The 13,263-nt window shown below is 50.9% G+C and overlaps 1 long non-coding RNA gene across 1 annotated transcript; it reads right to left on the bottom strand.

The window, feature by feature from the left end:
• Window positions 1-3,801: 3,801 nt before the first annotated feature.
• On the bottom strand, window positions 3,802-12,352 carry LOC115289237. The gene is made up of 2 exons (XR_003907497.1): window positions 12,224-12,352; window positions 3,802-4,515 (listed from the first exon to the last, which is right to left on the bottom strand). It is a non-coding gene; the product is annotated as an uncharacterized LOC115289237 (long non-coding RNA).
• Between the last annotated feature and the right edge of the window lie 911 nt (window positions 12,353-13,263).

A 13,263-nucleotide genomic window follows, 5' to 3' on the forward strand; every position in this document is an offset into this window, starting at 1 on the left:
GGAGCTCCCCACGGAGGCGTCCACGCCACGGGAATGCTGCCTGCGGGGCGTGTCGGGAAGAGGAAACAAACTCCACTCCTCTGGACTCCCGGAGCCTGAGCTAACTCAGAAGGAGCAGGGAGCTGGGTCAGACATGACCTGGGTACATAATTCCCCAAGGAAATTCCAGAAATTTTGGAGGCTTTGGTTATCCCTGGGCTTAAAAATGGCCTCCTCTAGATTTGAAGCACCCAGAGGCTTTCCTTGACTTTTGCAGCCACGGCAGCCACCCGGCCGGAGCTGTTTCCACGCGCTGCAGCACCTGCTCTACACACATCCAGTCCCTCCTCTAGTGACAGGCCGCTACGCCCTCTCACAAATGCGGGCACTGTGGCTCGCGGGCACCAGGGGCCTCCTTACAGGGCACGGCCGGTGGGGGCTGAGCCAAGCCCCGTGGGGCTGGCGTCACCCTTCGCCACTGCGGTCCTACTTCCTGTTGTAAGAATGGCGCCCACATATCACTGTATGTTTTATCAATAATTGTGTTGCTCATTAGTGATTTTTTAAAAAGCAATCTGTGCATTAAGTGTACTAAACATTTTATGTTTTTTTTTTTAATTTATTTTTGAGAGACAGAGAGAGACAGTGCAAGCAGGGGAGGGTCAGAGAGAGGGAGAGGCACAGAATCTGAAACAGGCTCCAGGGTCTGAGCTAGCGGTCAGCACAGAGCCTGATGTGGGGCTCGAACCCACGAACTGTGAGATCATGACCAGAGCCAAAGTCAAACGCTCAACCAACTGAGCCACCCAATGTACTAAACATTTTAATACATGGTCTTTCTTTCCCTTTCTTTCTTTCTTTCTTTCTTTCTTTCTTTCTTTCTTTCTCTCGAGAAACAGAGAGCATGAGCAGGGGAGGGGAAGAGAGAGAGAGAGAATCTAAGCAGGTTCCACACCCTCAGCACAGAACCCCCCCATGGGGGCTCCATCACATGAACAGTGAGATCATGACCTGAGCCAAAATCAAGAGTTGGATGCTTAACTGACTCAGCCACCCAGAAGCCCCCAGAGTTTTCATTTGTAGTGCTGTTTATGGAGCTTTTGATGAATATCACAGACAGATCCTAGGGTGAACCCCCCAAATCTCTACCTCCCAGGGGGCATGCCTGAGTGGAGGCAGAAACTGGGACTTCCTTCTAATCATGAGAAAACGGTGAAGGAGATGGGTGTTACTCTCTTGATTAGGTGACATTCTTGGAGACCAGGCTCAGCGGACTGGAGCCAGAGACTGTCCTTGTTGGCTCGCGGAAGTGAGGACTGTACACGGGGTTCCTGCCTGGCCAGGAGCTCCAGGTGACCTCTGGAAGCTTCGGGACAGCAAGCACCCAAAAGCCACAGCCCTGGGTCACACAGCCACAGGGAACGGACCTGCCAGCCCCCGTGTGAGTGGGGGGGATTTCTCTGCTGGGCGCCTCCACGTGGGAATGTATCGCCAGCTTCCTGGTTGCAGCTCCTGGAAACCAGACCCAGGTTCACCTGGACACCTGACCCACACAAACTGCAAGAGAGCATGTATGTGTTGTCTTAAGCCTCCGAACATGTGATAATTTGTCAGGTAACCACTGGAAAGTGAGGTGATGAATGGTGTACGTTGGGCATTTTTGGTAACATCACAGATTCGTGGAAACGAGCATATTACATTTTTGAACATGAATCAAAGCAAAGAAAAAGCAACAAAGACAAAAATAAGACTATAACATTTAAAGACATATGTGTTGAAATTAGAAAATCTATTGCAGAAAAATTAAAGAAAAAAACAAGAGAATGCAGACCAGCCGCGCAGGTGGATGGGAACGACAGCCAGGAGGAGCTCGAAAATGAAATGTTGCCACGGAAACCGAGTGTGCTTACCCGGAGCCCCTTCTGGACAAAGAAAAGATGAAACAACAGACACAAAACTCAAGACTTAAAGACTAAGGTCAGGTCATGTCAGGGAAGCTGCACCTCAGCACAGAAGGTCAAAGCCCCGGAGCCAGAGACCCTGGGTGGGAGCAGCCTGGACCCTCCTGAAGTCCGGACGCATCTACAGAGCCCGAGGGACGCAAACTGCACTGAGCATGGTCTCAGCTGCAGGAGAAACCAGCCCCCACATGGAGAAGGTCCGGGCACCAAGCACGGTGTCAGTTGTTGGCCAGCCCAGCCCTGGATCCTCTTCCCAGAGCTCGGGGGTGGGGCCCGGGGCAGCTCCCCGTGGAGAAGGCCCCCACATGCTTGCCCACTCTGGTCGGTCTTCACACTCCGCGGCTCTGCACAGCCACCCTCTCCAGGGCATCCGCAGGACAACACGATTTGCAGAAGAGAAGAGTCTGAAGGTCAGAGAGGACTCCGGTCCTGCCCCGAATGGGGTGCTCTCTGGCGGTCATCAGAGGAGGCTGTGGCTCCCCGTCTCTGGACCGCAGCCGGTGCTGGGCCTGCAGGGTGCCTCGTCCGAGGGTGGAGGTTCCTGACAGACACGAGCAGCCTGGGCGAGGGTCTACATTCTCCTCCGAATGGGAGAGAGAAGTTACCCAAGGAAGGGCCACTATTTAAATTATAATCACCTGAAAATCCAGCCAGATTGTTTGGTCAGAGGTTAATGACCTTGGGTCTTACATTAAAGGCCCATCAGTAAGTAATCTTAACCCCATGGTCCTGTCTTTATGGATGTGGGAGGAGACACTGAGCTCACTAAGTGATCACCTATGGAACACAAGTTGTGGGAGGGGTGGCCCCAGGGAAGGAAGGGCAGGCAGGAGGCGTCCTCTGGCCTCCAGTGGGGATTGATCAGCTTGGAAACCTGCTGGGCGCCTCGGAGCTGTGGTGACAGGAGCTGCTTCGGGATGCTAATGTGCTCGGACTCAGTGTTGTCTAGACGGGAGCCTGAGAAGCACACTTAGTTTCAATACCCAGCACGCCCAGTCTTTCCGGCCCCCATCAAACATGGGGTGCGTTTGCCACAACAAGAGCAACTTCGACAGACAGGTTCGTGCACGTGGACTCATGCAGCATCTGTCGGTCTGTCTGCGTCCAGCATCTCCCTGAGCACAGCGTCCTCCAGGCTCATCTGTGTTGTTGTGCACTCTGGGGGTCACATCCCGGAGCACATTATATTCACATGTGAGGGATGGTGTGTGTGCTCACGCGTCTGCACGCCTGCACCTCCTGCACTCATCTCCCGGCGGACTCGCAGTCTGCGGCCATGTCTTCGCTGCTGGGATTCGCGCTGCAGTGAACACGAGGGTGCCGATGTCTCTGCAGGGCGGCGGCTGCGTTTCCTTTGGGTGTAAACCCAGAAGTAGAATTGCTGGATCAAAGGGCTCTATTCTTAGTTTTATGAGGAACCTCCATACTGTTTTCCATGATGGTTGTATCAAACTACGTTCCCACCACCTGAACCGGATGCCTAGAAGTGGTCAAGATAGTGAATTTTATGTTATGTATATTTTTCCACAATAAAAAATTGGAGAAGGAAGAAGGAAGGAAGGCAGGAAGGAATAGGCTTCATTAGCATCAGGAACTTACTTGTTCAATAGGACCCTTTATGTCACTCATCCTGAGGCAAAACCTTATAAACATCACATACCTTAATCCCCCCTGAGACTGAAACTGATCACTGAGGTTACACTGTGGGTACAAATGCGTGAGGGCCCCGTGGTGCCTTGTGGAGGTGAGCAAGGCCATGCGGGGAATGCCCCTTGTCACTGATGGCTCTTCCGTAATTGTCATATTGCCTGTTGACTGAAATGAGTTAGAAAGAAAACAAACACAAAAAAACAATGAAAACTGTATGCCATGAAAGTTCATTTTCCAAAGATGTCAAAATAGGTGAATAGGAACCACGGAGAGCCTCTGCTGAGCCCTTGGGGAGGGTGGTGCGTCTCCAGGCCTCCGGGGACGAGGGTCCCGGGACGGCTCCTGAGCGGGCACAGATCCTGGCTCCCGCCTTCCCCCAGCGGTCGGTGCCCTCCCAGACTTCACCTCTCTGGGTACATGACACCTGGAGGGTCAGTCAGGAAGGAGGGTGGCTCCCCGCCCCCGACTCTGTGATTTATGCGTAAGTCCTCCTGGGCTGCAGCCGCTTGAGTCCTCAGGACCTCGATGACTCGGCCTCCTTCTGCCTCTCTTCTTGCCCATGGTTGACTCTTCAGGTACTGTTTTAATTTCTTTTTAGCTCCTCACTAGCCAGGGCTCCAGGGAATAAACAGCTTATCAGCACAGCCTTGGTGTATTTTCGCCTTGCCAGCTGGGCCCACATGACGATGTGACCAGCTGCATTCCAACAATGTGTACAAACAATGTGTAAATGAACAAAATGGCGTCAGGACAATGTGAGAAGCTCCATTTAGAGGCTCAACATCAGCAGATGTGACATTGACGAGAGTGACAGAAATACAGTCTGGGTGCTGCGGGTGACGGGCACCGTGATGAATCGACAGAGTGGAGAACAATGGTCCTGGACTTGGTTAACTTGTGCATCTGAAAACATTTATCCAAGTCCCTGGAATAAAGTTGAAGAGAACTGTGATTTATTTTTTAGGGAAAAAGTAACCATAGATCATTCTTTCTTTTTCTAAGCAGATGTTAGGAGGATAGGCTGGGCAGCCGTGGGTGAGGGATCCTGGAATGTTCTTGTTAGTTGTCAGCAAATGGCCTCACTTCTTCGCCTGCACATGTACTCATCTATGCATGTACCTACATGGCGTATACATGCGTTATATGCGTACAGTGCATAAGTAAAGCTGTTCTCATGCAGTGACCAAGTTTTTAATATTTTTAAAAGCAGTTTTAGGTTCCCAGCCAAAGCGAAAGGAAGGCACAGAGATTTCCTATGAACTTTCAGCCCCGACACACGCACAGCGCTCCCCACCACCGATCCTCCCCCCCACGGACCTGCGTGGACCCACATGGGTGATCATTATCACCTGACGTCCAGAGTTTACAGTAGGGTCACTCTGGTGCATTCTGTGAGTTTAGACGAATGTACGACGGTGTGTGTCTGCCACTACGGTGCCACAGTGGGGACTCTGACCACTCCACATCTCCCCTGCATTCCCTCTGTTCATCCTTCTCCTCCCCCCCAGCCCCCGGTTGCCGTGACCATCCGGCTGTCTCCACAGCTTTGCCTTTTCCTGAGTATCCTGTACTGGGACCCGTGTGGTACGGAGCCTTTCCAGATCGGTTTCTTCCCCTTAGTAGGGGCATTTCAGTTCCTTCCATGTCTTCGCATGGGCTGGCAGCTCATCTTTTTGCAGAATAACATCCTGTTGTCTGGATGGATCCATTCACTGAAGGACATCTTGGTGGCTTCCAAATTTTAGCGATTACAAATGGAGCTGGCACAGACATCCACATCCAGGCTTTTGTGAGGACGAAGTTTTTAACTCCTTCGGGTGAACACCAGGGAGTGTGACCACAGGAGATTTCGGGGAGGGTATGCCGACTTCTGTGCGAGGCCGCCGCCGCGTCTCCCTGGCCGCACGGCTGCGTTCGCAGAGGCAGTGAGCCAGCCTTCCTCCTACTCCGTCGCCGCCCGCACCTCTGCCGTCCACGCTCCGGCTCTGGCTTTCCGGACAGGTGTGCTGGGTTATCTTATTGTGGTTTTACCAGCATATTTACACATAATATTAAACACACTGGTGCTAAGAACAAACGGAAAAATTGCATTCTACTAAGTATATTAGCCGCATTGAAACCATTTATACTCCTGGGGCCCCGGCTCAGCTGGACCTGAGCATAATGACAATGCCGGCTTGTGGGGTTTATGAAGACAGACTGTGGTCGTGTAACGCGCTTGCTAAGTCCGGTTACCGCGGCGATGAGCTGGTCCCATGATGGAGTCCCTGACCAGAATAAGAACTTAGGGAAGAGAAGGCTGATAAACTGGTGAGTTTGACACTCCATGAAGACACTGCCACTCCCAGACCCCTTGTCACCTCATTCATAAATAAACCTGCTCCGTCGGAGCAGTCTTTGTGCTCCCGGGGCCGCTTCGAAACGACCTTAGGAGACAACAGTGGTGAAATACCATGTCATCCAGCTGGTAACTGACCAAGCAGCTCCCGGTGAACTAGTCTCCACGAGAAAGCGGGGGCACCCCAGGGCCCGGGATGACGGCCACAGGGGCCCGCAGGCCGCAGACAGAGGCAGGAGGTGACCGGCTCCGGTTCGCGGAGAACTCGGCGCCTCTCCCGCGGGGGGTGTGCTCGAGGCCCAGGTGACTCAGCGTGATCAGAACAGCAGACTCTGACTCAGAAGCATGTGCTGCTGTCGCGGGCCCAGGAAGGATGTGGTCATTTGGCATCATGTAAATGATCCAATTTCTTATCCGTTGTGAGCTCAGTGCAGCCACCGTAGAAAGAAAGTGCGTCTGTTCAATCCTCAGCAAACAAGAGCAAGTCAATACGTTTGAAAATGTCACCACTTTCTTAAAAGCGGCCATGGGACCTGTTTACACAGAGCCTCGCGTCTCCTCTCACGGGCCACTCAGGTGTGAGCCTCCTGCCAAGTGTGGTCGGTGAGATCTCTGCCCGGGACTTCCTCACGTGGAGACGTTACTCCGTCTTATAAGAAAACACATTTTTGAGCAGACACTGGATCAGCCCACGTCCTCCCGTGAGCGTGTGACCCCCAGTGGTCTCTGGAGGCCCGCTCTCCTGGGAGGAAGCTGGTGGGCACCGCCGTCCCCTATTTCCACACAGGCTGTTTGCAAACGGGCTTGTTCCTTGATGGGAGAACCGCGCCCTGGGCCACCGACGGCCTCCGTCAGGCCGAGCTGTCGGGATTTCGTGCGGGTCTTGGCGTTTATGCAACATGGCCGGCCACCCAGCAGCTGCCCCTCACGGGCCTCGGGCACCTGCCTCCTGCAGGGCGATCACAGGGAGGCTCAGAGCCAAGAGCTGCGAACCACCACCAGAGGCGTCTGCCGGCCCCGACTTTCCCGCCGCCCAACACCCAGCCGTCCTGGAAAGCACCCCTGCTGACTCAGCAGACCTCCAGTCTGTCCACAGGTGAGAATTCACCTTCCAACGCTCCTCATCTGCGTGACCGCTCGGGTCCATCTGGAAACCTGCTTGCACCCTGGCCCGACACAGAAGCGCGGTGCCTCAGCCGGCCCGCTCTGGAGCCCCTCTCCAAGCGGACAGCCACAGCTCAATACAGCGTTTGTCCGCACTAAGCAATAAACTCGGTCGGTGGCACCAGGCCTCTCTGTCACCGAGAGGCACACGAGCCACAGTCTTCTCTCATGGAAGCCGTGGGCTTCTTAGCATTCTTTAACGATGAACGTCTGTCTGTATGAGGCTGATTCTGAGCTCAGCGCAAGCCTGCCTCTGCCCCTGCGCACCTGCCGCCTGTCTGCAGCTGCCTGCGCCCCGAGGACACCCAGGAGCACCACTGCCCTCTTCCAGCACCCAGCAGGCAGCGGGGCCGGAGCTGCAGGGCCCCGCATGCCTCTGGGTCCGGATCCTCCTCGCTCTCACTGTCCCCTCTCCCCACAAGTGCACAGCACCTACGTGCGTCAGGATTCTGCAGAGAAATACAACCGCAGGAGGCACACAGAGAGAGGGAGGTTTACCATGAGGAGCTGTCACTCCCCAGGTCTGCAGGCTCAGTCAGCGCGTTGGAGAGGGCCAAGGGTGCAGTTCAAGGCCAAAGGCTGGTCGGCTGGAGATCCAGGAAGAACATGGGCTTCAGTCCGAAGGCAGGAGACAAGCTGACGTCCCAGCTCAAGGCCATTAGGCGGGAAGAATTCTCTGGCCTCACGTTCTATTCAGGCCTTCAACTGATTGTACGAGGCCCACCTGCACATGCGGGAGCTGTGCCGAGAGAGAGGGTAGTCTGCTTTACTCAGTCTACTGATTACATGTTAAACTTGTTTCAAAACACCTTCACAGACTCACCCCCAACACAGACTCACCCCCAACAGCATTCGACTCAAGGACCCAGGGAGGTTGACACAAAAGCAACCTCCACAGGATCTTAGAACGTCCTCCCCTGCCCTCTTGTCGAAGCCTCTGAGGGAGTTTCTGGACACCGTGTCCATCGTGAGGTGATAAGCAAGGGGAATATTCTGGAGAGTTCTCCCACCTCGGCTCCTGCAGGGACGGCCGCACGACCTCAGGAGGCTGGTAAACACTGGTGTCTAGCTCTGGCCATTAGTCCACCGGTGCCCCCTGCCCTTCTCTCGACCTTGAAGCCGGTGTGGGGGAAGGGGGCGGGAGCAGCTGGAGCAGGGTCTGGGGTTCCCCAGGGGAGGGGCTCCTGGCTGTCCCCGCCCCAGTGGCTGTGGCCGCATCCTTCTAGAACATTCCTGAGTCTGTTCCAACCAGCTGGACAGAGCTCTGCCCCTGATAACCCAGCGTGGCGCAGGCGGGCACGGCCGGCAGGAGCCGCTGCGCCCGTGCACCCCGGCTGCGTCCTGAGTGGCTGGCCCAGCGGCTTCCGGCTCTCCCCGGACGCGGCCCCTCTACGGCCCGGGCGGCCTCCGCTCCCTTCCGAGGCGAGGCCAGAGGAGCGTTTGTTTGTGTCATTGTTGCTATTGGACAAATCACCCCGAGGCTCTTTATTTACATACAGCACTGGGCACGTCTTCCCCACGGAGAGCCCCGGGGCTGACACTCGGGGGCATCGGGGGAGCCCCGCTCGCAGGCGAGGGCGGTGGTCCCGAGCTTGCCGTCATGCCCCAGAGGGCGGCGGGCGTGGGGTCGCTCAGTCCCCTGTCACCACAGCGCCGGGACCTGGCGGGGCGGGGCCTTCACGTCTTCCTGGGCAAGCACTGCCTCCCGGGGCCCTTGACCTTCACGGCCCTGAGCAGAGACTTCAAGGTCAGGTGTCAGGAAAAAGTCACGGCCTTACTTTAGCCAACTGTGTCAGAACTTGAAAGGGTTTCCATCAATATGCAAGCGTGACTCCTGCAGGAACTGCAGAGCGACTGCGGGAGGCTGCTGACTCATTGACATGACTCACCTGCCACTCCAGGCGGAAGCTGGAGACGTTCTGCTGCTGCATGTTAATGTGATAACCTGAGGCAGAACGAGGCCCTCAGACCCAGTCCGGGGTGCCCACCGCTGCTCTGCTCTGCAGGGCCCCAGGGCTGCTCCCAGGAGCCACGCTGCCCTGCCCGGGCCTTGACCTCGTCCTCTGTCCGGCGGCGTCTGGGCTGGAGGGCAGCGCTCACGGCTTCCTCACAAATGAGATGCAGGAAAAAAAAATCCACTTTTCTTTAGAGAATGCTTCTGACCCAGCCTGAGCAGTGAGTCACGGCCCTTGATAATACTGTTAAAAGTGAAATGTAATTTTTGAAGTCTGTAACAATTTATAAAAACTAAGGTCCTTTGTTTCAGACTAAAATATATACACTATATTTGCTCACAGCAATTCAATTCTATGTTTTTGAATTGTCATGGTAATAAATACAATTATTTTGCCCCAGAGAATTTTAAAGTCAAGCATGATTTCTTGCCTTTAGTATCCGAGGAGGCTGCACCACGTTGCCGTCAATGGAGATCAAAGGCCTGGCGCCCGCCCCCCAGCGCCCCGGCCCGGCCAGCCACCAGCCCGTCTCCCCCGTGTCTCACACGGCTGTGGGCCTTGTCCCACGGCTATGACACCTGCACTCGAGTTCTGGCCCATCAGCAAGGACTGCAGCAATGAGCCTCTTCCGGTTAGAAATAAGCAATATGAGACGTACACTATCAGGCTATCCATACTTTTGGTGGATGTATTTTTCCCTTTCCAGTTCTTCAGTGTTATGTCCGATTCTTGTATAAATATCAGTAGTGGCAGTAGGCTTTCTTGTCGCCCTGATCTCTGAGAGGGAGGGGGGCTCCCACTCTCCTGTGAACTGTCGCTTTGCAGTGGGTTTTCTGCATATGACCTTTTTAATTCCTAGTTTGGCGGATCTCCTTTGTTGGCGCTTCCAGGGATGAACACGCTGTATTTCGGCAAATACTTCTTCTGCATCCGTTGATAGAATTGTCTTCATTCTATCACTGTGATCGTGTACATCGCTTTGTCTTAGGATGTGCACCTCTCACAGTTTTGCTGATTCCTTGTCTGTCTTTATTATTAGTTATGGTTATTATTATTTAAAATCCAAACAGTGTAACTGAGGATTTGTCCATTCCTTTATTTTTAGTTTTTGCTTTACCCCAACTTTGTTAAGGTATCACTGACAGAAATTGTACACACTTGAAGCATATGACACGCTGTTTGGTCCACGGACGGCCCCGCAGCCCGCCTGCCACAACCCTTCTCTGCACACAGCCGCATCATCGAAACAATGTGCCGACGCTTACCTCTGCATAGACTTCAGCCGCAACGGGCTGCCGTGCTGCGGGGCCACAGGCCACACATTGGATCCTCAGGACTCGTTCTTACTAACCGAATGCTTTGGGCCTCTGGCCAAGCCTCCCCGTTTTCCCCAACCCTCCGTCCCACTAGCCACCCTTTTCTCTCTGGTTTGATGAGTTCAACATTTTTTATGTTTTATTTATTTATTTTAATTTTTTAAATTTTCTTTTAACGTTTATTCATTTTTGAGAGAGAGAGAGAGCGAGCACGAATGGGGGGAGAGGAGGCCAGAGAGAGAGGGAGACACAGAATCTGAAGCAGCTCCAGACTCCGAGCTGTTAGCACAGAGCCTGACATGGGGCTCAAACTCACAAACCATGAGATCATGACCTAGCTGAAGTCAGATGCCCAAAGGAGCCACCCAGGCACCCCAAGTCCAGTTAGATTTCACACATAAGTGAAATCATACAGCACTGTTCTTCTGTGTCTGACTTACTTCACTGAGCATAACGTACTCTTGGGTGCATTATCCATGTTGTGGCAAATGGTAGGATTTCCTTCTTTCTTATGGCAGAATAATATTCCATTGTATATTTATATTTAATGGTGATATACATAATTATGTTATGTGTGTGTGCATGTGTGTGCACGCGCGCCTGAACATATAGACCACATTGTTAACATCCACCTACCCACTGACTGAGGGTTCGTTGCCTCCTTATCTTGGATGAAGTGAACAACAGCAGTGAACACACACATGCAGAGATTGCTTTCAGATACTGATGACATTTCCTCTGGGCAAATGCCCAGCAGTGGGACCGCTGCATTAGACGGTAGTTCTGTCTGTAACGTTCTGAGGAGCCTCCATACTGTTCACTAGACCGGCTGGCCCAGCCTGCATTCCTGCCGACAGTGTGCCGCGGTTCCCCTTTCTCCGCAGCATTGCCAACACCTGTTATCTTTCGTCTCTCCTTCTTTAAAGTGTATTTATTTATTTTTGAGAGAAACAGGGAGGGAGACTCCCCAGCCAGCTCCACATTGACAGCATGGAGCTGGATGTGGAGCTGGAAGCCAGGAACCAGGAGACCATGACCTGAGCTGAAATCAAGAGTCAGATGCTTAACTGACGGAGCCACCCGGGAGCCCCTTTTGTCTTTGTTTGTAATTGTATCCATTACTTTATGTTATTCTGAAAATTTATTCTGTTTATATCCTGAGATTATACTATTGTAAGTATGCATATTTTAGTTGTATATTATCCTTGAAGGTAAAACCTTTACTATTACTTGATGTTCTTCATCTCTGGTTATGCCTTCCTTACCTTCTACTTTGTCTGATATCAGTATAGCTCCTCCAGATTTAGTTTGCATGGCGTATACTTTCCGTATTTTTACTTTCAAACTTTTTTATTATGTTGAGGTACATCTTTTGTAAACCACACACAATTGGGTTATTTTGACGAATCTGCATAAAGTCAGATTATTTTATTTATCACCTCTGAAAACTTTTGTCTTTAAATTGGAGAATGTAGGTAATTAACATGCAATGCAATTTTAATAGATTTAGATTAAATCTTTTTATTTGTTTTCCATTTCTTTCCTTCTATATTCCTTTCCCTCTGCTGTCTTAACTTACTTTGGATTACTTTGGCTTATTTTCCTTCTGTTAGCTTGTTAAATATACTGTGTATCCTTATACTGTTATTTGAATAATTTCCATGGTGATAGTACTGAACATTTTCTTGTTATCGAAATCTAATACAAAGTAGAAACTTAATATCTGTCTAATGATGCAAAGGTCTTCTAACCTTTTAACTGGTTTACCGGACTTTCTTGCTATCTTGGCCTTTTTTGCTACTGCTGTCACATATTTTAAAAATATATAACCTATAAACACATTATTATGTAAATACACACCACCACACGCCATCACGTCACCACTGCATCAGTGTTTGCACTTCTGTATATTCACTTTTTCTATTATTATTCTGTCTTGTATTTTCATGCTTCCATCTGGTTTTCTTTTCCTGCTGCTTACAGGACTCTCTTTAGAATTTAGTTTAGCCTGAATTTGCTGTGAAGCATTCTCCTGGTTCTGTTGTGGTTGCCTGGAAGCCTCTATCTCTGCTCTCGTTCTTGAAGGCGCCTTCTCTGGGCCTGGAACCGTGGCACGCCCACTTCCGGGCGCACAGTGATGACGTCCTCCCGTGGACTTCCGGCTTCCGTGGTTCCCGTCAGTCTCCGTGTTTTCCCTTCTGGGAAGGTGGTGTATATTTTCACTTATCTACTTTAAGATTCTGGTTTTGGTCCAGTTTTCAGCTTTTTTCAGCATACTCTGATAAGATCTGGATTTCACTATCTTGAAGTTGTTGGGCTCCTTGAATCAATTACTTGGTGTCTCATAAGTTTTAGAAAAATCTGAGCCATTATATCAAATATTCCCTCTTCATTTTATTTGTTCTCTCCTTCTTGGATTCCATTTACATATGTATAGACTTTGACATTTTCCATTTTTCTTTTGTCCACCATGTGTGTTTTCATGTTCAGTAATTGTCTCTCTTTTGCTGTATCTAAACTATTGAAATAAATAGATATTTAACAATAGGTATTATTAATAATAATGCCAGTATGTTAAATGTCCATTGAATTTTTAATTTACATTTTTCTGTTTAGCACTAGGATTTTCATTTTATTTTAGGTTTCTGGTTTTCTAGCCAAATTGGCCGTTTCAATATAATTTGGCACATGTTACCATAGTTATCTTAAAAGCCATGTCTGATAATTCCAATCCTTGGATCTCCTTTGGGTCCAACTTCTGTTTTCATTTACTTTTCTTGTATGTATGAATTTTTTTGACTGAATGCTATACGTTTTATATAAATAATCTTAGACATAATATGAGGCTCTGCCTGAACTATTTTTCATAAATATTTAAATTTTCTTCTGGTATATATATA

This window comes from Suricata suricatta, chromosome 4, assembly GCF_006229205.1.
Source record: "Suricata suricatta isolate VVHF042 chromosome 4, meerkat_22Aug2017_6uvM2_HiC, whole genome shotgun sequence".
NCBI classification, from domain to species: Eukaryota; Metazoa; Chordata; class Mammalia; order Carnivora; family Herpestidae; genus Suricata; species Suricata suricatta.